Below are 25,917 nucleotides of genomic sequence, written 5' to 3'. Positions count from 1 at the left end.
TGGGAGCCCTGGATGGAGTTTCTGGCTCCTGGTTTCAGTCTGGCCCAGGGCCCTGCTGCTGCAGACATTTGGGAATTAAACCAAGGGATAGAATCATCTCTTTCTTTCTGTCTCTGTCTCTGTCTCTGTCCCCCCCACCGCCTTCCTCTCTACTTTCAAATTAATTTAGTACTTTGTTTGAAGCACCTGGCTTCTGGCTTCCGATCAGCACCGGCCGCAGCGGCCACTTGGGGGGTGAACCAATGGAAAAAGGAAGACCTTTCTCTCTGTCTCTCTCTGCCTGTCAAAAAAAAAATCAATATTTTGTCATATGGATAAGAACCAGAATAGTGTAATTTTTGGGTTTATGTATAAAAATTCATGTCTGCCAAAAATAATGTGATTAGAACATATGTTTCCCTGATATTAGCATTTTTTTAAATATGCAGTCTAGTGTGTGTGTTTTGTAGAGGTTGCTATAGATGTATATTTTTATAGAGTGACTCAGGAAATTGATATAAAATGTGGAAAATATGTTAAAACTCTGATTTCATGTAGAGGAAATAATGCAAACAGTTTTGAATTTATTTTAGATGATTGCAATATTTTTTTCTAATTTAATAGTTTGGCTAAGGATTCACATTTACCATTTTTGTAATAAATTTACATTTGATGACATAATTTGAAGAGGTGATCACCACAGAACAAACTTTCCTCAATAAGTAATTAAATATGAAACCAAGAGTAAATGTGTAGCCAATAAACCTAAGTATTAGGAGTTACACAGTACTATACAAGGGCCTACTGTGAGTGAATCAGCAAGCTGTCTGTAATGTCATTTTTGGATCATGTTTGGAAAACACATGTACAAATCCTATCAAAATTTTAAGAAATAAGGACAGTGTATTTCATAGTCACATTCATGTAATGTTGTGTGTGCAAATGAAAATGTCTACAGGTGGAAAAATATGAAACACCTGTCATTTATATTCTATGCAATGATTCCATACTCTTCTGTCAACTTGAAAGCATCAGGTTTTTGTCCTATTAAAAACAATCTTGATGTTTTTAAGGCAAATTTTATAGAGTGTTGGATATGTGGTCATTTTTTTTCAATTTGGAAGTAATTTAAAATCTTCTGGCAGTCTGCTTAGATAAATATGCATATGCCAGAATGTGCACAATCACCTTTGATTTAGAAATATGTGTTAAATCAATGTGTATGAAATAATTGAAGAAACTGACAGATCTGAAAGAAGTGAGAGAGGGAGCTCATATCAGAAGCAAGAATGCTTACTACGAAGGGCACAGTGAATGCATAAGAGCTGCATGTTACTACACTTGATCTTAGCCAAAAGGCCGAGAAGCGATGGGGCTGCGTGTTAGTAGTGTGCTTGACATGGTCCTAGAACCGCACCTAGAAGTCAGCATAAACAGAGGTCCAAGGGCAGTGAGTCATGTACGACCTTATGGACTAGAATATAGGTTTGAGGTTTATAACCATATGTGATGGCAAGCCTCTGGATATCTTGGAAATGAAGAGAGAAATGATGCAACAAACATGTTTAGAGGACCACTCTGGCTCTGTATAAATACAAAGATATAATGTTGCACATTCCTCTGTACATTGCTTTGTCAGATGAGCCACAAGCACACATTGCCACAGACCTAGAACTCCCTAGCACCCCTAGGACTTGATCAGAAGCCCTCAGTTGTGCAGGCGGCACAGAATTCGAGCACCATGACCAATTCTCTTTCTCCACACAATTTGGTTCTCCACGAGGATGATCTTCTAATACAGGCATTCTCTGGAGGATTTTACCCATAAGAGGTTGACCATTTAATCATGTAGATTGAGAGATTTGTATTTCTATATATGTACAGCACTGTGCATCTCTGCTATTAAAATGTCATCGAGAGAGCATGATTAGGATAAAAGTATCTCAGAGGCCCCTTGGGTTCTTTGTAATAATTTTTAAAAATTAAGCATCATGGTTGGGACTGGCTCTGTGGCGCAGCAAGTTAAGCCGTTGTCTGTACTGCCAGCATCCCTTATGGATGCCAGCTGAAGTCCCAACTGCTCCACTTCCTATCCAGCTCACTGCTAATGTGCCTGGGAAGGCAGTGAAGGATGGTTCAGATCCTTGGGAGACCTGGAGGAAACTCCTGGCTCCTGGCTTCAGCCGGGCCCAGCCAGACGTTTGCAGCTATTTAGGGAGTGAATCAGCGAATGGAAGATTCTCATTCTCTCTCTCTCTCTCTCTCTCTCTCTCTCTCTCTCTCTCTCTCTCTTTCTCTGTAGCTCTGCCTTTCAAATGAATAAATAAAATCTTTAAAAAAAGAGAGAAAAAGAATCATTGCTCAAAAAGATATGCTGGAAACCCGCAGGGACATTTGGTTGTCATGAAAATCAAAGAACTGCCCTCAGCATTTACTGGAGAGAGGCCAAGGATGCCATATGTACTGCAATACTTAGGGAGCTTCTTCTGAATAAAAATGCTTTCAAATACCCACTGAGATGATTCCTGTAGGCAAAAAGGTCTTTAACTTAAATTTTGGTTAGCACAAAGAATTGTGTATATTTAAGAAGTGCCGTGTGACATATCAAAAAATGCAAATATGTACCAATAAAAAATCAAGATAATTCATGTCCCCCCATCTTTGCCATTTTCAGTCATTGGAGTCTTTGAGTCCCTCTTTTCTATTTGCTCAGAAAATATACATTTGGAGACTGTGAACTCTAGTTATCCCATTGTGCTGTGGATCACTATGACTTACTCCTTCTAACTGTGTTGTGGTACCTATTATCCATCCTCCTTTTAACCCCTTCTCCTATCACCTTCCCAGTCTCTAGTAAGCACTATTCTATACTGAAGTGGAATATCCTAGCTTCCATCTATGAAGGAGAGTCGACATTATGTATCTTTCCATTTCTGGCTTATTTCACTTAATATATTGTTCTCTAATTCCATTCATTTTACTATAAATAATGGAATTCTATTCTTTTTTTGTGGCTAAATAAAAGTCCATTTTGACTATATACCACATTCTCTTTATCCTTTCTTCTGTTGATGGTCACCTTGGCTGATTCCATAGCTTGTCTGTAGTGAATAGTAGTATGGTAAATGTAGAAGTGCAAGTATCTCTTTCACATAATGATTTCATTTCCTATTGGATTACATACCCAGTAGTTCTAGCTCTATTTTTTTAGTATTTAAAGGAATTCCTCTAATGTTCTCTATAATGGTTTCACTAATTTACATTCCCAACAACTGCATGTAAGGGTTCCATTTCTCCACGTCTTCACCAGTAATTATTTTTCTCTTTTTTTATAATAAACATTCTAACTGAAGTGAAATGGTATCTCAGTGTTGTTTTGATTTTTATTTCACTGATATCCAGTATTGTCAAGTATTTTTCATTTATTTATTGGCCATTTGATTTCTTATCTTCAGAAATATCTAATCTAGTTCTTTGCCAGTATCTTTTTTTTTAACTTTTATTTAATGAATATAAATTTCCAAAGTACGACTTATGGATTACAATGGCTTCCCCCCCATAACGTCCCTCCCACCCACAACCTTCCCCTTTCCCACTCCCTCTCCCCTTCCATTCACATCAAGATTCATTTTCGATTATCTTAATATACAGAAGATCAGCTTAGTATACATTAAGTAAGGATTTCAACAGTTTGCTCCCACACAGAAACATAAAGTGAAAAATAATAGATGATTTTTTTTAAATGATGATGAAATCAGATCAGACCTATTGTCATGTTTAATCCCAATGAGAGTTAAGTTGGGAGTTGATAATTTCTTTTTTATTATCAACTTTGCCAGTATCTTAACTGGATTTTTACTCTGTTATTGTTGAGTTCTTTGTTTCCTCATGTAGCCTGACTGTTACTCCTTTGCAATTTGAATAGCTTGCAAACATTTTCTCCCACTCTGTTGCCTGCTCTTACACTGTTGATCATTTCCTTTTCTTTTCCTTTGATGTAATACCATTTGTCTAATTTTGCTTTTGTTGCCTGTGCTTTGGGGCTCTTAAAAAATCTTTGCCTGTATCAGCATCTTTAAGTATTTCCCTTATGTCTTCTCTAGCTATTTCATAATTCCAGGTATTACATTTAGGCTTTTGATCTATTCGGAATTCATTTTTATATGGTGAAAGACAGACATATCTCATTCTTCTATGTACATACATCCAGTTTTGCCAATACCATTTTGAAGAAAGTATCATGTCTCCACTGTGTGTACCTGGCACCTTTGTCAAAAACCAGTTCCCTGTTTGTGTATGCATTGTTTTCTGCCTTTTCTATTCAGTTCCACTGGCCCATGTATCGAGTTTTATGCCAGTATCATGCTGTATCAACTGTTATCTTTTTGTAGTATTCTTTGACATTAAGTATTTTGATGCTACCAGATTTATTCCTTTTTTGTTTAATGTTTGCTTAGGATAACTTTGCCTATTCTGAATCTTTGTGGTTCCATATATATTTTAGGCTTTTTTGTATTTCTGAAGAGAATATCACTGAGATTTTAATGCAGACTACATTGCTTATTGCTTCTGATTGAAAAAGGAAGGATGCTATATTCTAGCCTTACCAGTTGCATAGTGCATTGAATTTGCCTGACTGATTTACTGCTTCTTTACCTGGTTGCATGTTTGGATTAAAAGTGAAATTGCTCATTTCTGTTCCTTGAGTAAAGTGAAGAGCTTTGGTTTAATAGGCTCTACCTGAACACTTTTACTTACTCAACTCATTCTTAGTTAATCTTGTGTCCTGCACTGATCAATTTCAGATGCTTCATCAGAACTAGAACACCTAGGAAAGGATTGTCCAATATAAGAAATGTTGTATTATTGACTGGTAGAAGAAAAACATTGATCCTTGAGGTAAGATAGTTGAGGAATGTGGATCCTTAAGCTGTGGTCTTTCAAGTCTGTTGACTAATGGTCATAGGAAACACAACAAGTAAGTGTTAAATATAAGGCATCCAAAATGCTTTCTAAAAGTTTTCTAAACTTGAGATACTCTACCACATCTAAGGTTAATACATTATTATCTCAATAGATAGGTTGGCAATGTGCTTTTTTATAGAGAACCTTTTCCCACTTTGGTAACCAGTGAATATTTTGAATGAAAGACAGACTGAATAGAGGAGGATTTGTTTCCCCTTAAACTGCTTGTGAGCTTTGTTTTGTATTTTAGTGAAGGAACTACCTCAGTATTTTTACTGTGAATGCATATGACTGTGAAAAATAATCTTAAAAAAGGAAAAAGAAAAATAATCTTAGATGTTTTAAAAAGCTTCAGATTTTAGAAAGCCAAAGTCAGGTTGTCAGTCATCTATATAATTTACTCTTTGTTTCAAGTAGTAGAATAAAACTAGATGATTTCCTGTGGTTGCATAACTACGTAACTGCAAAGCAGATGAAAGGTAGATTAAATATATTTTGGCTCATTTCGTAATTATACACAGTTGCCACTTACAATGAATCCAAAATGCACCATGCACAATATATTTTAGCCATGTGATCCAATTTAATCTATGTCAAGGAATCATTAAATAATGTAACAATTGTCCTAATAGAGCATTAGCTAGCCTTTTGAACAAGAAGGTAACAGTGTTGCTAAAACTTTACACATAGGTACTAGGGTACATGCTTTAACCAAAAGAAATAATTTTTAATTAAAAATTCCTTTTATGATATAGAAGTATTCCAATGTAATCCTTTTAGAGAGAAGTTTTATCCTAGTAGATGATACTTTCCTCATATCAACCACTATAAAACATATGACAAGATGTTAAAAATCAGAAAAAAATTCTTGTCTAAATCAAAAATGGCTATAGCTGTTCAGGCTTTCATTTACTGTCTAAACCTTCAAATATGTGTACCAGAAGAACCTCATTCCCTTCTTACTATATTAGTCCATTTTTATTAAAATCTATTTAAAAGTTATCTTTTTCAACAGTATGCTTCTCCTTGAGTTCATTTACAGGTCTCACATTCAGATAGAACCCTATTTAATCTCAAGTAAATGTGTGTGTGTGTATGTGTGTGTGTGTAGGTAAGACTATTAAGATGATTGTGAATTTATACACATATTATAGCAATAGAATCTCAAAACAACCGTGGCATACCTCATTGGTCACATACACCATGATTGACCTCCTTCACTCTCCCCTTAGAAATTGACAACTAAAATATCATAGCATTTCCAGTTATTTTATGTGTAAATTTAACTTTTAATAGGTTAGTCATAGTATCATTTATAATAATGGAAAATAAATAAAATGTGCAATGACAGAGGTTACTAAATAAGAAAATAGCTCTACTCTTTAATTAACCCACAGTTATTCTTAGGTGTTTAAATGTAACTGGAAAGTGATCCCTGTTAAATATGAGTGGGAATAAGAGAGGGAGGAGATGTACAGTTCGGCACATGCTCAATCGGACTTACCACGAATGGTAGAGTTAGAAACGTGCTAGGGGATTCCAATTCAATACCATCAAGGTGGCATGTACCAATGCCATCTCACTACTCCAAGTGATCAGTTTCAGATCATAATGATAATATTAAGAGTCAAAGGGATCACATAAACAAGACTAGTGTCTGCTAATACTGATAGAATTAAAAAGGAGAGAACGATCCAACATGGGAAGTGGGATACACAGCAGACTCATAGAATGGCCGATGTCCTAAGCAGCACTCTGGCTTCAGAATCAGCCCTTAAGGCATTCAGATCTGGCTAAAAAGCCCACCAGAGTATTTCAGGCATGGAAAGCCAAGACACTGTGGCAAAAAAAAAAAAAAAAAAAAAAAAAAAAACCAAAACAAAACCAACAACAACCCTAAATGAAAGAACTCTGTGAGTGAGATCCCAGTGGAAAGAATGGGCCATCAAAGAAGGAGGCACCTTTCTCTAAAGGGAAGAGAAAACCTCCAATTGGACTATGGCCTTTTCTAAATAAGATCGGAGTTGGCAAAGGTTTCCATAGCCTTGGCAACTCATGACAAGAGCCTCAGGTGATTACTGACATCATAAATAAGAGAGTCAGTTGTTAAATCAACAACAGGAGTCACTGTGCACTTACTCCCCATGTAGGATCTCTGTCCTTAATGCGTTGTACAATGTGAATTAACGGTATAACTAGTACTCAAACAGTACTTTATACTTTGTGTTCCTGTGTGAGTGTAAACTGTTGAAATCTTTATTTAGTATATAATAAATTGATCTTCTGTATATAAAGATAATTGAAAATGAATCTTAATGAGAATGGAATGGGAGAGGGAGTGGGAGATGGGATGGTTGCAGGTGGGAGGGTGGTTATGGGGGAAAAAGCCACTATAATCCAAAAGTTGTACTTTGGAAATTTATATTTATTAAATAAAAATTTTTAAAAAAGATAGTGTCCAACAGCAAATAAAGTGATGTTTACAAAGATTTATTTTGGTTTATTTTATATCTTTTTAATTTTTTTGAAGATGTTATTTATTAACTTGAGAGGTAGAGTCACAGTCAGAGAGAGAGGGAGAGAAAGCAAGAAAAGTCTTCCATACTTTGGTTCACTCCCCATTTGGCCACCAATGGCAGGAGCTATGCTGATCCCAAGTCAGGAGCTGGGAATTTCATCCAGGTCTCCCACATGGGTGCAAGGGCCCCAAGCACTTGGATCATCTTCTCCTGCTTTCCCAGGCCATAAGCTGGGATTCCCAGGCCACAAGTGAGCTGGATTGGAAGAGGAGAATCCGAGACACCAGCACTACAGGCAGAGGCTTAGCCTACTATACCTCAGCTCCAGCCCCATCTTTTGTTTTTAATAATGTTGGATAAGTTCATATTATGATGTCATACAAATTAGTAAAATGTAAAAATTTGTATTCAGTGTACTATAAATAATACAGATTTAATAAAATATAGATAGGATGCCTATGCATAGGATACAAAGATGGAAAGCAGCTATATGTAGATGCTGGTATCAGTAGGAATAGTCAGAAATTATTTCATTTATTCTTAAAATATTTATACTTTATACAATGACCATAATAAGTATTATAATCATAATGTTTTAAAAAGATAGTTTTCAGTCATTTCTACGTATGAATGTCTTTTCATTGGCCTCTTCATCAAAAGCTGAAGGTATACAGTCTCATATGTATCATGCCATTATGTATATATAGCAAAAATGTATATTATGTATTATTTGGCAAACAGATATTTATAAATGTTGTCTTCACTGAAATATGATCCTATTAATAGTACATCCATGTTTCCTCACTTTGCTATGTTTGTTTTATTCCATTATATAATATTTGTATTTGTACTCATTATCTGTATATTTCCCATCTTTGAATTTAGTTCTCAATGAATATATAGTAATTTCATCCATAACATTTCATTTATTTCTTTTGAAAATCTCTGTAGTAACAAGCAAATATTTTTTTTCTTGTTTTTTTTTTTCCATTTTTTTAAAACTTTTATTTAATGAATATAAATTTCCAAAGTACAGCTTATGGATTACAATGGCTTCCCCCCCATAACGTCCCTCCCACCCGCAACCTTCCCCTTTCCCACTCCCTCTCCCCTTCCATTCACATCAAGATTCATTTTTGTTTCTCTTTATATACAGAAGATCAGTTTAGCATACATTAAGTAAAGATTTCAACAGTTTGCTCCCACACAGAAACATAAAGTGAAAAATACTGTTTGAGTACTAGTTATAGCATTAGATCTCAATGTACAGCACACTAAGGACAAAGATCCTACATGAGGAGTAAGTGCACAGTGACTCCTGTTGTTGACTTAACAAATTGACACTCTTGTTTATGGCCTCAGTAATCACCCTAGCTCTTGTCATGAGCTGCCAAGGCTATGGAAGCCCTCTGAGTTCACTGACTCTGATCATATTTAGACAAGGCCATGGTCAAAGTGGAAGTTCTCTCCTCCCTTCAGAGAAAGGTACCTCCTTCTTTGATGACCCATTCTTTCCACTGGGATCTCATTCGCGGAGATCTTTCATTTAGGTTTTTTTTTGTTTTTTTTTTTTTTTTTTTTCCCCAGAGTGTCTTGGCTTTCCATGCCTCAAATACTCTCATGGGCTTTTCAGCCGGATCCGCATGACTTAAGGGCTGATTCTGAGACCAGAGTGCTGTTTAGGACATCTGCCATTCTATGGGTCTGCTGTGTATCTCACTTCCCATGTTGGATCATTCTCTCCCTTTTTGATTCTATCAGCTAGTATTTGCAGACACTAATCTTGTTTATATGATCCCTTTGGTTCTTAGTCCTATCATTATGAACAGAAATTGATCACTTGGAGTAGTGAGATGGCATTGGTACATGCCACCTTGATGGGATTGAATTGGAATCCCCTGGTATGTTTCTAACTCTACCGTTTGAGGTAAGTCAGCCTGAGTATGTCCCGAATTGTACATCTCTTTCCTCTCTTATTCCCACTCTTATATTTAACAGTGATCACTTTTCAGTTAAGTTTCAGCACTTAAGAAGAATTATTGTGTATTGATTACAGTATTCAACCAAAAGTATTAAGTAGAACAAACAAAAAAAATACTAAGAAGGATAACATATCAAGTTGCTCATCAACAGTCAGGGTGAGGGCTGATCAAGTCACCGTTTCTCATAGTGTTCATTTCACTTTAACAGGTTTCCTTTTTGGTGCTCAGTTAGTTGTCACCTATCAAGGAGAACAAGTGGTATTTGTCCCTTTGGGATTGGCTTATTTCACTCAGCATAATGTTTTCCAAATTCCTAACAGGGATCACTTTTCAGTTAAAATTTAAACACCTAAGAATAATTGTGTGTTAATTACAGAGTTCAACCAATGGTACTAGAACAAAAAAAAAAAATACTAAAATGGATAAAGTATTACATTGTACATCAACCGTCAGGACAGGAGCTGATCAAGTCACTGTTTCATATGTTCTCCCTGATTGGCGACAACTAACTGAGCACCAAAGGGGAAACTTGTTGAAATGAAATGGACACTATGAGAAACAAGCAAATATTTTTGAGAATCTTTAACTGACTTGCTATAGTTCATTAGTTTATTTGTGAAAATCAAATGATCTTACTGAACATCACATAGTGAAAACATTAACTGGATGCATATTTAGTTCTTCCTTATAGGCAATCTGTTCTTTTTTAAGATTTATTTTTATTTTTATTTATGTATTTGTAAAGTGAGACAACAGAGAGTGAAAGAAAGGTAGAGATTTTGCATACTCTAATTCCCAAATGTTCTCACTATACAACTCTGGGTTTGACTGCAGTAGGAACCAGGAACTCCTTTCTAATCTCCCACGTGGTTGACAGGGGCCCGAGTACTTGAGCCATCTTCCACTGAACAGACACTGATTGTTAGGGAATGCCACCTTGTAAGCAGGGGCTTAACCTGCTGCACCACAATGCCAAACACTTAACTATTCTTTTTTTTTTTTTTTTTTTTTTTTAAGATCTGATAACGTCTCTTACATGCTAGGTCCCTACTAAAACCTTCCTTTTTTTTTTTTTTTTTTTTCTTTTTGCTAGGTCCTGGGCCAAAGCAGGGGTCACCATGCCATATAGCTTTTCATAATTTCCAACATCAAATATTCCCATTCGTAGCCTCTTCTTGTGATATTAAACATAATGAAATCCACAGGATACCATCCATTGTCATGTAATTCAGTTTTGTATAAATTGCAGGATTTGATTTTTTTTTTCATATTAGCTGAAGTTTTTGTACTAGCCATCTAACTGTGTTACTATGGCTCTTTACCCAGATGTTTAGGTTTTATCAACCGTTCTCCCACAACTAAAATTAGTCTGTCACTGCAAAGCTGACTTTGAAACTTTGTCTTATAAAATGTTTTTTTGCTTTCTAATAAGATTTCATTTAAACATAGCTCTCTTTTATATCCATCTATTTCCTTCTTATAACTTCTCTTATTTCTGTTATTTTGATGAAAGTCTTAGCAGATCATTGTGCTGTTCACTTCCTTAAGTTTGTGCCAGCCGGTGTTGCAGCTCAATAGGCTGGCTAATCCTCTGCCTGTGGTGCCAGCTCCCTGGGTTCTAGTCCCGGTCAGGGCGCCAGATTCTGTCCCGGTTGCTCCTCTTCCAGTCCAGCTCTCTGCTGTGGCCCGGGAGTGCAGTGGAGGATGGCCCAAGTGCTTGGGCCCTGCACCCGCATGGGAGACCAAGAGGAATCACCTGGCTCCTGGCTCCTGGCTCCTGGCTTCGAATCAGCGCAGTGCGCCAGCCATAGCAGCCATTTGAGGGGTGAACCATCGGCAAAGGAAAACCTTTCTCTCTGTCTCTCTTTCTAACTCTGTCTGTCAAAAAAAAAAAAAAAAAAGTTTGTGTCTACTGTATCAAGATTTTTCAGTCATACCTATGAATTTAACAACATTCTGTCTTTGAATATTCCTAGATTTTAATCATCTCTATTTGATATCAAGTTAACATGTATATAACTATAACACTTTAAAAAAATTTCCTCCAATTCTCCCAAATTTGTTTTCCAGGTTACGTGGTTTTAAACTAATTGAATAGCATGTACATTATATTCTACTTTTAACATTGTCCCTTTATTCCCTGGTTTGCGAATTTTTAAAATATTCTGTGTTTGACCTATACAAAAATTTTTTCACCCCTTCTGTGGCCTTTGTTCCTTTTTCTTGAAAACCTTGCCCTGCCATCCATCATTTCCTTAGCTTTAATATCTTATATGCTTCTTAAATGTTTGCTAATCGTGTACAGACACAGATTTCATAGATTTTCCAAGTTTGCTAAGAATTTACTCCAACCTTTCTGGCTCCTCTCATCTCTCACACTGACATGTCAAAACCTCGGATACATTCAATGCAGTCAGGTAAAACGATCCATGGTGACTTCTAGGTGTTTTTTGTTTGATCCTTTGACCAGTGTGCTTCCTGGAAAACCCTATATCAATTCAAATAGTATTCACGAATAATGTTAATATATTCTGCCCTTTATTTTTTGAGATGGGGAGAGAGAGGAGATAAATAAATTTCTACTGTTAAGCATCCTTTTATATAAAATTTCTTCAGAATTTCAAATGACTTTAGATGGTGAAATATTCTAGAACTTCTTTTTGAGAATTTATTCACAAAATGAAATTTTTAACAAAATAAGAATTTATTGAAATGTTAAATCAAAATGAGTTTATCTATGAGAACTAGAGTGGTTCATTTCTTTTGAAGAATTGGCATTCTAATGAATTTTGAATTGAATTTATTTAAATAAAATTCTTTGCCGTAATGAAATTTTCACTCTTTAGATAAAAGTTTCATGTAACAACTTATTTCCTTGGAATGGTACCATATAAGTTAATAGAATAATCTGAAATTTAAAATATATTTTTGGGTTTATTAAATTATTAATTTTTGTTCATACTAACCATATGTGGATGTGTGGTTACTGTCTGGAAAGATCAAATCATTCTGTACTTTTCAATAGTCCTAAGCAAGAGATCTTCAAAAAGGTCATGGAAAATGTATATTATGAAAAAAAAATCCATGAATTTCCAATGTTCTTTGCACCTAAAAAATTTACCTCTTAACTATATTTATACACAAGCTTTTTGAAGTTCCCTCTGTTGCCACATGGAACATAGGCTATGGGTTATACGAAAATATTTTTAAACAATTTAAATTTTTCGTACCATTAATGTTGATACAAGTCACTGTTTTCTCAAGCCACCAGTAGGTTTACTTCATACATTAGAGTTCATAAAGGGCTATTCTTTTATGATATCCATTTGCCAACAAATTATCTGTGGGTGGATATCCTGCTGCTCATCTCCATTTTCAGGTAAGAAAATTGAACTGTAAATGTTTAAGTAACCTGTCTACAATCAGGCACTGTGATTGAGCATATAAGTTAAGGTTTGTTTGCTGGAAGTTCTTATTTCACAAATCTCTCTGTACAACTCAATGCTGAGGTTATCTGTGATTACATTATACAATAACTGACTCGGTCTGGTACTAAAGAGTAGAAAACTGCTTGAGCTCTGGATGTAGAGACTTCTGTAGGCAGAACTTGATTCTAAAAGTAGAGTTGTCAGAGAAAGAAAAGTCACACACAAAAGGGCTATGTTTTAAATGATGCCAATTAAATCTATTCTTTGAAATAAGAAATATGTGTTGACAAGCAGATTTTTACATAGAATTGTATGGCCTTCCTCTCTAAATATCAATGTTTCTGCCCTTAAAAATCATCCTGCCTTCCTACACCTGGACAGGGAAATACAGTCTTTGCAGTAACACTATAATGATCGCAAACATTCTGAAGTCATAGCACTCTCTTACTAAGGATTTAGAGAAATACTGTGACTCTCTGAAAAATGCTGAAACTGTTAGTTTCAGTGTATCAGCAAATTATGTCAGCGCTATATTATCTAAAGAGTTCAAAACATACATTTAAATACCAGCAAGTTATTTAACGATAACAAGGAGAGTGCCCTGTCTACTTAAGACCAATATAGTCAGTTAAAAACTGAATTCAGTCATCAGAATTTATGAATGACTTAACAAAATTCTATTGCATGGGGTGATGATCATCATTTTCATCCCTATTGTCCTTTCAAGGCAGTGGGATTCCCCTGTCTGTTCAATTCATTGCAAAGTAAATCATTTAGATTACTTGAGCTGACAGATTCTCTTGGAAAAGTACTACTTTGTGTGAACATTGTGGCATAGCAGGTTAAACCTCTACTTGGGATGCCTACATCTCATATCATAGGGTGTCTGGCGTAGAGTCCTGGCACTGCATCTGATCTAGTTTTCTGCTAATGTTCACCTCGGAAGGCAGCAGATTATAGCACAAGTACTAATGTCCCTGCCACCCATGTGTGGAGTTCTCAACTCCTGGCTTCCGCATGGCACAGCTCTGGCTATTATATGCATTTGTGGGGTGAACCAACGGATAGAAGATCTCTCTCTCTCTCTCTCTTTTAGATTAAGTCTTTAAACTTTAAAAATAAACATAAAACTACTACTAGATCCCATGCAAATATTTATTTGGATATATAGATTGAGTGAATTATCATTTTTCTTTGTTATTTTTAATTTACTTCTAATAACCAATATAATATTTTAATCCATTTCTTGCTGCTGACCTAGGTTTTTCAGCTTATAAAATAAAAGGCAGGCTGGCACTGCTGCTCACTTGGCTAATCCTCCACCTGCGGCACCAGCACACCGAGTTCTAGTCCCGGTCGGGGCGCCAGATTCTGTCCCGGTTGCTCCTCTTCCAGTCCAGCGCTCTGCTGTGGCCTGGGAAGGCAGTGGAGGATGGCCCAAGTGCTTGAGCCCTGCACCCGCATGGGAGACCAGGAGGAAGCACCTGGCTCCTGGCTTCTGATCGGCGCAGCGCGCCAGCCGTGGTGGCCATTTGGGGGGTGAACCAACGGAAAAGGAAGACCTTTCTCTCTGTCTCTCTCTCTCTCTCACTGTCTTAACTCTGCCTGTCCAAAAAAAAAAAAAAAAAAAGAAGGGCAGAGGCAACTTGTTTGCTGTATAGATTATTTTTCAGATAATATTTTTAAACAATTATGATTTTATTAACTGTAGATTCTCCAAACTCTATTAACAATGAGCATGAAATGAATTCACAATATGTAGTTTTTGAAATGGGTTTACTTTTTTTTAAAAGATTTATTTGTTTGAAAGTTAAAGTTGTAGAGAAGTCATCCATCTGCTGTTTCACTCCCCAAATGGCCACAATGGGCAGGGTTGACCCAAGTCGAAACCAGGATCTGGGAGCCTCATCCAGTTCCCTTACCTGAGTGGAAGGGGCCCAAATATTTGCTTTTTTCAGTCCATTAGTAGGGAACTGGATAGGAAGTTGAGCAACCAGGAAAGAAACCAGTGCCCATATGAAATGCCAGCATCACAGCTCGTGGTGTTATCCTATAAGCCACAACACTGGCGTCTCTACTTTTCTTTTTTGAAACAAAATCAAGTAATTGAATATTTAAAATTATTTAATAACTTTAGCAAGATTTTAAATTCCAAAATCATTCATGGTGCCCATGCTTAAGTAGCCTTAACTGACAATTTGTTCAAAGATCAGCAAACATATACATCATAGATGAAATTAAAAACAATGTTTACATACTGTAAAGAAATAATAAGTCTCATATTTTGCAATTACATTTGCCCAGGAAAATATTTATAGTAGTTGTTTTAGTCCTTAAAATGAAATCCTGTATTTTCATTTTGTAACATACACAGGATTGTTCTAAAATATTGATAAAATTACTTTTACTCTCTACCAATTCTTGTTTGCTATTAGACTGACACATAGTAAATGATGGACTTTCAGTCACACAATTTCATATGGTTTAGGCCAATTCATATGCACTTATGAATGCCCAGAATTTCAGGCAGAGAGATTCTGAATGCCTGTAACCCATGGAAAACAAAACAACCGCAAAAATAATATAGACAGATAGACATGCGTATTGGCAGATATAGATATAGATATGGGGAAGAACAAACTCCAAAATGTACAATGATTTGGGGAGGAATTGCAATAGGCACTCACATATGTTTGATGACTCTGTATTGTTACTATTCCTTTTGATCTTGCTGTTTTCCATTTATCCCTAGCCCTGGGTTGTAGTGTTAGAGAGTGAATAGTATACTTATTATAAACTACAAAATGCTCTCTGTAAATAATAGTAATGAAAATTGGACACATTTTCTTTTTTTTTTTTTTTTTGGACACATTTTCATGAGCTACCAATATGCTCCAAAAGTAATTTGCTGTCTATGAATTCATAAAATGTAAAATCTTAAAAAGTTTGTATTTCATTTTGTGTTCTACCACATAAAGGATGTCAGCAGATATTAAATTTCCTTGAGCTTATATTTTATTTATTTGAAAGGCAAAGTTGCAAAGAGAGATAGAGATCTTCCACCTTTTGGTTCACTCCCCTAAAGGCTGCCAGGCCCAAGCCAGGAGCCAAGAACTTCATCTGGGTCTGCCAAGTGAGTGCAGGGGCCCAAGTGTTTGGTTCATCTTCTGTTGTTTTCCCAGGCACATTGTAGGGAGCTGGATCAGAAGTGGATGATCTGAGACTTGAACCAGTGCTCACATGGATGCTGACAACTTAAATCACTGTGCCACAATGCCCTACCAGTTAATAAGTTATAGCTAAATGAGAGTAAGTTGTTCTAGAGTTCTGTTCTACCAGAAAGTGATCATAGAAAATATTAATGTACTGTATGTTTGTCTAAAAAACTAGAAAATAGGATTTGGGGCCGGCGCCGCTACTCAGTAGGCTAACCCTCCGCCTAGCAGCGCCGGCACACCAGGTTCTTGTCCCGGTCGGGGCACCGGATTCTGTCTCTGTTGCCCCCTTCCAGGCCAGCTCTCTGCTGTGGTCCGGGAGTGCAGTGGAGGATGGCCCAAGTGCTTGGGCCCTGCACCCCATGGGAGACCAGGAGAAGCACCTGGCTCCTGCCTTCAGATCAGCGTGGTGCGCCGGCTGCAGTGCGCTGGCCACGGCGGCCATTGGAGGGTGAACCAACGGCAAAAGGAAGACCAATAGGATTTGGGATGTTTCCACCCTAAAGAAAAGTCAAATGTTACGAAAGATAGATATATTTACCTTGGCTGGATATCACACAATACAATGGATACGTGTATCAAAACATCACATCATACCCTATAGATATGTCCATTTTTTATATGACTTAAAGTGTTTCTTTTTTCTATAATTTTTAAAGTTTTATTTAAGTTATATAAGTTTCATGTATTTCATACTTACAGATTTAGGAACATAGTGATACTTCCCCTTCTACCCTCCCTTCCGCCCACACCCCATCCCTTCCTCCTTCTCCCTCTCACATTCCCACTCTTAATTTTTACAAAGATCTATTTTCAGTTTACTTAATGATTATATACTTAACCCTACACTAAGAAAAAGAGTTCAACAAATAGTATGAAGGAAAAAAAAGAAAACAGAAAAACACTGTTGCTCAGCAGAAGAAATGAGGGCTGTAAACAATCATTGAATATTGAAATGTCTATTTTGCTCCAATACATTACGTTTCAGGTACTCTATTAGGTACCTCAGATTGGAAAACATAGATCCTAATATAATTTTATATTGAAGAAATAAAATTTTGAAAATGAAATCTCACAAATTGTATTGTTTGGAGAGTGAAATTTTGTTCCTCACCTTTGAGTAGCAGTGTAACTCATTTAGATATTTCAGTCCTTGACAACAGCATCTGTTAATAATAAATGCATTAGGTTTAGGTAGAAAAGAAAAATAACAACTATGGCAACAACAATTATACATCTTGAATGGTGATTCTAAACACATTTATGTTATACAGTGGAGTTTTATATCCTGGTAAGGCAGGCAGGGAGATATATATATATATATATAAACACATATATAACTAAATAATATGCTATTTTATATTTTAACATCTTTATATGACTGTAATATCTATTCTTTATTTAATATATATCCTCTAATGTAAAACTACTACTGTGATGCGTAACCTTAATTTAAGTATGAAGGTGACAAAGAAGGGAATGGGAGATAGCTGAATGAGGATTTTGGGCTCTATGTTGTAACCAACTGCAAAGAATGAAAATCATTATGAAGGGAAATAAGAGCACTGGGCTTATTCTAAGGAAGATCAGTTTGGTAGTAGTATGTAGGATGTGATAATAAAAAATACATTGGTAATAATGGTAGATTCCAATAAGAAATAATGAAAGGTTCCACCACAGAAGGTAGAAAAGAATGTCAAGATGCTGCTGATGATTGTGAAGTAGTTTGGATACCTACTATGATTAGAATAATCACGCAATTTATCATCTGCCCCAGAATAATCTCAGGCATCAGATTAGTATTAATAATGGAAATGAAAATGCTAGTTATAAACTGAGACTGTCCAAAATAAACACAAGTGAATTGTCATTCAAAACAAGCAAGAAGAATCAAGGAAGCCTTTGAGAATGGTGTAGTTGGAGAGGCAGTTTCTAAAGAAAAGGAATTCAAGGGAAGTTAGCTACAGAAAATTTATTGAGTTCTGCTTTCTGATCTTATCCATTAATATAAAAGTATTCAGCAGGAACCTTGAAATTAGGCTATATTTCCGGCATGAGATAATTGCTAAATATAAACACTTTAGAGTCCCTGCCATAGTTGGACTAACTGTGCATAATTATAAGCTTCTAAATAAATGACATTGTCAGGAAGAATGGTAAAGAAGGAAGAGCCTAACACTGTAATATGAAGTAGTCAAGAGAGTGAGGGTTTACAGAAACCTAAAGAAGAGAAAATTTGAAAAAACTCAAGGAGATAGAGCATCAAGTGTTGAGGAGGGCTAATGTACAACAGGAACGAAAAAAAAGGAAGTGAATTTGGCATTTAATCAGCCCGTAGTGACCTTTGCTACTGTTTGTAGTGGACTGACAGAGAAGCCCAACTGTAACAAGATCACAAAAGATTGAGGTATTGAAGAGCACCTATTACATATAGCTTTTACTGTGAGCTCATTTTTATTTTAAGCACTTACTTAGATGTTTTTATATAATATTTCAAATAGTCTGATGAAAGAGTTTTTTCTGAAAGTTAAGATGAAGCATTAAACGGTTGGACTGTGGCTGATCACTGCTAATAAGAAGTAGAACCTATACTCAAACGACATAGATTATTTTAGAGCCAGTTCTTTTAGACACTGAGTATTGCCTATTTCTTCACCTATGAAGAAATACCAACAAATAATGGTTAAGATACTAGGTTCAAAATTCCCATTGCCTGTTTGAGTTATTAAAGAATCATCATCTCCTCAATAAGTTATTATTGAAATTCATGTTTCCCAAATACTCATGCAGTCAGTACTCATGTATTAAGTATAAAGGCTTTAGTGTTCTATAGCAGCAACCCTGAATTTCCAATTTATAGTATCAGGTAAGCTCAATGGCCTTGAAAAGGCTATTAATTCTATCTGTGTCAAAAGATATATGGGACAAGTATGGAAGATAAGCCCACTGTGGAAGTGACTTGATTCCTGGACGGAGAAGAAAGGTCTTGTGTGATTTGTCATAGACACACACTGAAAGGGAAGCAAAGAGAAGCAGTACATTTGAAGAGTGGAGTAGATTATGTTTCAAAGGAAAAGGAAGGGACGTTTTTCAGACTTGACTAGGTTAGGCTTTATGCTGACAGCTGCTCCTGATTTGTGACCCTGAGCAAGTCATTTAATTTTTCAAAGTCTCAATATTATTGGTTGCAAAATGAGTGGCTTGTGCTAAATAATTTTAATCTTTCTTCCAGTTGTAACTTTCTTTTACAATCTTAAATATTTTCTTAGTCTGTTCACTGTTGTCTGATGATACACTGTCTCTCTGTGAGAAGCAAAGGTCCCTTTATTGTTCAAGGGGGAAATCACAGGAAACTACTAGTTGGATATTGAAATGGATTCTATTGTTTGAAGTTTGACATGGAACCTTTTATTTATTCATGCTGTACTTTTGTATTTATCAACCTTAAGTGACATTAATACATTGTTATAAAATTGCCACCTACTTTTAGATTATTATTCTGCTTCAGTTAAAATCCACTGCAAAAATATAATGCCTAAATTCTATATAGAATTCCTATTATTCCTGCTTTAATATCTTTCCCTCAGAGTACTGTCACGAGAAGTTTATGCCATAAATAGATTCATTTGACCTTGTAATTATTTGGCATGTAACATTCTATCTAAATCTCACAATTATTTCCTAACAAAAGTAACTTGTTCTGTGAGCTTTATTCTTCTAGTAGAGCACTGACGAAATATTTCTTTGACCATGAAAATCTGTTTGTCCAGGTGACTATATCAAAGCTGTGAGGGACAAACAAAGGTTGTGGGTATCAGTTGTTTGCAGACCTGTGCCAGATAATCAGCATATTCATTCTCTTATTTCTCCTCTGACACTTTCTCAGAGGACCAGTTCCTTGAGTGATAAATGAGAAATGGACTGTTTCCTTTGACCCCACTCCATATGTGCCTTTCAGCGGGTATTCAGAATGAAAGAAATCTGGACTTCTGATCCAGTGTTTTTGACTGTTCTGCAAGATTGTTGCTTACAACAGAAGGTAATATACCCTCATATCTATACACACCAGTTGGGGAGTCTTAGTACTCTACATGGAAGTCCAGAGAGATTTCTTGGTTTTCCTTTGGAAGCCAATTTGACTACCAATTTATCTTATCATAATTACTTATTTTTAAAACCCTAAGTGAAGCACTGATATGAAAATTTGATAGTTAGGTATACAAAAGCAATTGTATCTTACTTGCATCTGGAGGCCACATCAGTGTATTTGTTTCTTTTGTCGCCTAGTTACAGTATCAACAGTGAAAACACTCTTCAGAAGTATATCCCTTAAATTATTTTGAATGAATATAATAAATGAGGGTTTTTTCCTAATTTTCATGGAAAATATACATTATGAAAAACTTTGAAAGTATTTCAGGGTTTTGTTGCACCAAAATAAACTTATCTCTTAATTCCATTTTTCCATGAGCTTTTAGAAATGCTCTTTGTAGTTCATGTAAATGAATGTCTCTGCATGTCACATTAAAATTCCTGATTTTGTGCATTCCTAGGTGAAGCTGTTGAGAGGAACTACTGTCTTGGGATGGGAATGGAGTAGAGGAACATTTGGGAAAGTCATTGACTGAAAAAGACTACTTTATGGCCAATAAACATGCTATTCCTTACTTTATAATTGAATTAGAAGCTACATGTGCTGAACCTGTCATGTTTGTGTGTTTTATTGGACCACAGGAAAAAAATCATCATTAACATCAACTTTTAAAAACAGCTGCAGTAATAATGTGTAAAGAGTTGATGGTGATGTGAGAATGAATGTGAGACCTGTGTCTATTGCTGTTGTTTATAACAAATCATTAAGAACTATGTTAAATGTTAAAGAAGTTCTTTGGTATATCTTTTAAGCAGTATTTCTCCTCCAGCATGTCCCATTTCACATTTTCAAAACATACCTCTCTAGTTATTATGCAAGCATACAATCTTGACTCAGGCATAAACTAAGTACTGCTTTAGGAAGAGGTCAAATAAGTACCCATATTGGCTGTGGCCCCTACTGCATTTCCCTACTAAGTCTGTATCTCTTTCTTTTTCAGTCTGCTTTCTTGCTTTGGTCTGCCAGGATCTCCCTTCACCACTTTCCCTGCCCCCAGATACGTGTATGCACTGTAAGGAGACTTCAAAAACCTCATGAAGAAGTTACATTATCTTTTGATTGCATTTTCCTTAGACTTTTGAATCCCTTTCATTATGCTGTCTTATTCCCTGAAAATTGAAAAATAATCAGTAGCAATCATTTGCATCTTGCCATTACCAAATGTATTAACTTATACAGTATGTATGCACGTTTCCTGCCATCCTTCCTAGTGTAAAAGTGCTGCAGTTTCTATTAAAAGCTACTTTTGCGGGGCCAGCTCCGTGGTGCAATAGGTTAATCCTCTACCTGCAGCGCTGGCATCCCATATGGCTGCCGGTTCTAGTCCTGGCTGCCCCTCTTTCCATCCAGCTCTCTGCTATGGCCTGGGAAAGCAGTGGAAGATGGCTCAATTGCTTGGACCCCTGCACCTGCATGGGAGACCAGGAGGAAGCACCTGGCTCCTGACTTCATCGAGGCTTAGCTCCAGCTGTTGCGGCCATCTGGGGAGTGAACCAACAGAAGGAAGGCCTTTCTCTCTCTTTCTCCCTCTCACTGTCTGAACTCTACCTCTCAAATAAATATAAATAAAATCTTAAAAAAAAAAAAAGGCTACTTTGCTCTGGATCCAATCCTTTCTCACCTTAATAAGAATGTTTTCTGCAGTCAGTTCTTTCCAATATCATCAGAATCTCATTTCCAAAAGCATCATTTTTGTCATGTTCTAGGATTCTCAATATTTTAAAAGGTTCTTAGTTATATCTTCCTTTCAATTATTTGCTCCCCTTTTCAGCATGTTTTCTGAAGTTATCTATGTCCCCATCATCTTTCTTCACTAAACTCTCACCTCATCTTCCTCAGATGAGGTGAGACATTTTACTCACTCAACTAAAGGTTATTTCATTAAGAGCCTCATCTGCTAATGATGTCATATGCGAGTAGCTTCCCTCTTTTCACCTTAATATGGTTTCTTAACATCATTTGGCAGCTGTCTATTCCTCCTTAAAACACATGCCTCTCTTGGCTTCAGTGACGCCACGCATAGTTTTCCTCTTAATTTCTCAGCTATTGCCTCTCAATATATGTCTCTTTATCAAACTTCTCCACATTTTATTCTTTAATTATTGCAAAACCTGCTGAGCTTGGAACTTGTTTTCTTTCCTCTACAGTATTTGTCTAAATGGTCTCTTATAATCACTTGTGTATAAGATGCCATCCATGTATCTATAACTCTTTATTTTGTGTCTATGGCTTTTGCTTTTTCCTTCGTTTTTGATCTGAGCAGCAGAATCTTCTCTGTAACTATTTAATCTCAATTAAGAATAAAATGTGCATCTCAGCCACTACATGCCCAGAATAAAATATTTAATTCTCTCACCATTCCATCTTTGCTTGACCCACTCTCTGTCTTTTCCATCCCATTATTCAGCATTTCCATTCATCCAGTGACTTAAGCAAAAAAAAAAAAAAAAAAAAACAAAAACAAAAACAAAAAAACAAAAAAAATATATAGAACACTTCTTTGTTTTCAAAATTCCTCATTATGTGTTTGGTGAGATTATATACAAACAGAAATTATTTAGATAAATCAATCAGTAAGTGAACAAAAGTCCCTAGAACTCTATCAAAACTAATATTTGTAGCATTTTCTTTTTCATTTGTTTGAAAAACAAAGAGACACCAAGACAGAGACTCTTCCATCTGCTCATTTACTCCCCAAATGCCTGCAACAGCCAATATTAAGAAAGCCTAAAACCAGGAGCCAAAACTCAGTCTGAGTCTTTTAATCTAGCTCTTTCACAGGGAAGCAGAGACCAATTAGCTGAGCCCTCACTGCTCCCTCCCAGGGTGTGCATGAGCAGGAAGCTGGATTAGAAACAGAGGATTCAGGATTCATTCAACGTGGAATGTGAGTGTCCCCTGTGGCAATGTAACAGCTAGTCCAAATGCCTCCCCCTACATTAATTAATTTCCCTATTTTTTTTTTTTTTAGTTTCAATCGCACATTCTGATATGCTCTGTGTACTTCTGATTAAAATAAATTTAAGGGCTCAGGTTTGTGACTTAGAAGGTAAAGCTGCTGCCTACAATGCTGGCATCACATATAGGCACCAGTTCATGTCCCGCTGCTCTTTTGATCCAGCTCCCTGCAAATGGCCTGGGAAAAGCAGTGGAAGATGGTCCAAGTGTTTGGGGCCTCTCCCCCCAATGTGGGAGACCTGGAAGAAGCTCCTGGCTTCTGGCTTCAGCCTGGCCCACTGCTGGAGTGAACCAGTAGATGGAAGATTCTCTCTCTCTCTCTCTCTTTAGTCTCTGTCTCTCCTTCTCTCTGTAACTCTACTTTTCAAATAAATAAATAAATCTTTTTAAATAAACACATAAAATAAAGTAATTTCAGGTAGCTCATGGAAAATAGTCTTAGGTAAAAATTATTACTGTAATATTGTACCATCTAGGTATTTTGATATTTGAGTATTTCCCCTAGTATACTGAAGATGAATGTAGAGATGACTTCATAATTTTGAACTATTTTCCAAAGATTTCCAAAAGCGGTAATTTCAGATTGGATTTAGTATCCTGAACTCTTCAATGTTTTTACAAAACTGAATAATTACAATGTGTGCTTTATAAAGGGTATTTGCATTGTTTTCTGTAAATATCCTAGAATTTGACTTTGTGTCAGTGCCTGCCCTACCTGAAGATCTGTATTTCTAGAAGCTATCCCCAAAGTTTTCTATTTCTAAGTATAATTTTAAACATGTCTTTGTTTCCTTTCCATGAGAATGATTTTGCCAGTTCATTTTCATTTTTCATGTGTTCTACCAGGTAGCCAGGATTCACAAGGACTACTCAAAGCCTAGCGTTCCACCGAGAGGGGCTTGACAAGAACTTGTAAGGTCACAACTGATTATTGCGTGAGAGTGTCTCAGGTTCCACATTTTTCTCCAGCAAGCTTCATGTCGCCTTTAGGATTAGCTGGCTTTATGGAAAGATAACCCATAATGTCATGAAGATATTTTCTGCCCCATGTAACATGACAAATGATGAGACTGAGTTATATATTAGAAATAATCTTGTCTTCAATCACATGCCAATCCTAAACTTTTCAGTTCCAGACACCACAGTAATAAACTTTAACTTGGAGTCTTAAATAAAACTATTTCTAAACACTTGTGACAACATTTGACCATCAGGAGACATCGGATTCAGGGTTAAATATACAGAAACCTTCACATTAATACAAACTATCTAATATTGTTAAAGTATGCATTTTTTTAATTGAACAAGAAGTTCAAGTGCCAAGGTTTAAAGTGTTAAGGAATAAAAATTGTCCTCGGTCTTTTGGATGATAGATCTCTCCGGACCTAAGTATGATTTGAGACCAGCAAACTTTCTTTGTGGCCCTTTTCAAGTCAGAGTAGCTAACTTTATTTCCAAACCAACGTTGTTGTAATTCTCCTAGTACCACCAAGTTGAAAATCTTCTGTCCTGAAATTCTATACAGATTTTCTGGAGTGCCATCCCTGTATAAGAAAACAGAAGCTGCATAGCTCAAATATCAGATAAAGTTTCCTAAATAATGATTGGACTGCATGCATTCTCTTCTGAAAGTAGAGCATTTTGATATCACTTACTTTAATAAATCTGTAGTGTTTGCCTCTGTGTAATCATGAATATGACCATAATCCTTAGAAAATACTGTGTGAATGTATTTAACGTCCCATAACCTAAATGCAGATGGATTGTAATGCAAAAATCTAAGATTTAGTAACATATTTAACTTTCTAAAAGACCTCAGGCAAGCAAGTATGAAAAGGAAACATTCAAACCAAATAGAGCTGCAATAAACATGGGCAAACGTTTCACATGCTGATTTCCTGTCCTTTGGGTAAGTTCCCAGGAGTGCAATGGCTAGGTCTTTTGGTAGACATATTTTCAGATTTCTGAAGAGTCTCCATACTGTCTTTTACAATGGCTGCACTAGTTTACATTCCCACCAGCAGTGTATTAGGGAACTTTTTTCTCCACATCCTCACCAGCATTTATTGTTTTCTGATTTGTGTATGAGATTCATTGTAACTGGGGTGAGGTGAAACCTCGTTGATTTTTGGTTATTAGAATATGATATTGAAATTTAAAAAACAAAAAAATTATAAATATTTTCTATAATTCTTTAATATTATTAAATTTAAAATTGATCCCTCACCAATATAGTCTTTTTGGCATCATTGTTTTTACTTTTAATAGCTTGTTTTTATGTAGACAAGATGTTTTGATGCACTGCATATGTGAAATACCCAGCCCATCTGTTATTAACAATATATGAAATTGTCTCTAAGCTAAGCCTATAGTTTTCAAAATAAATAACTACAAAGCAAGACACATGGCACAAATGACTATTTAGAGTATTGTCTGATCTTTTTTATAAATTTGATTACTAAGCATTTACAACATAAATCCCAAAGAACCAAAGCTATTAACAGGACAGTTAATAGAAACTTAACAAATGAAGAAGAGAAACTGACTTGTTCAAAAGCCTAGAAAAGATGATTTAACTGAGTACATAAATTTTGAGGGGGACCTAGAAATTATGCCTATTTTTTTTGCGTAGTTAGTAGTGAATTAAAAAACAACAACAAAGTCACTTTCTGGGGAATGTTTAGGCAAGGAAGAGAAGGGGAGAAATGAGGCTTCCTT

At 36.0% G+C, this 25,917-nt stretch overlaps 1 protein-coding gene and 1 pseudogene across 4 annotated transcripts in view; one reads left to right on the top strand and one right to left on the bottom strand.

Moving 5' to 3' along the window:
- ROBO1 (roundabout guidance receptor 1) overlaps positions 1-25,917 on the top strand; it is a 1,247,412-nt gene that overhangs the window by 365,909 nt on the left and 855,586 nt on the right. The window lies entirely within an intron of this gene.
- Positions 1,110-1,350, bottom strand: LOC127483001 (U2 spliceosomal RNA; annotated as a pseudogene).

Source organism: Oryctolagus cuniculus, chromosome 4, assembly GCF_051225735.1.
Source record: "Oryctolagus cuniculus isolate XC-2025 breed Fujian yellow rabbit chromosome 4, ASM5122573v1, whole genome shotgun sequence".
NCBI lineage: Eukaryota > Metazoa > Chordata > Mammalia > Lagomorpha > Leporidae > Oryctolagus > Oryctolagus cuniculus.
Note: the sequence above shows the minus strand (reverse complement) of the source record. Positions and strands in the feature narration are given on the sequence as shown.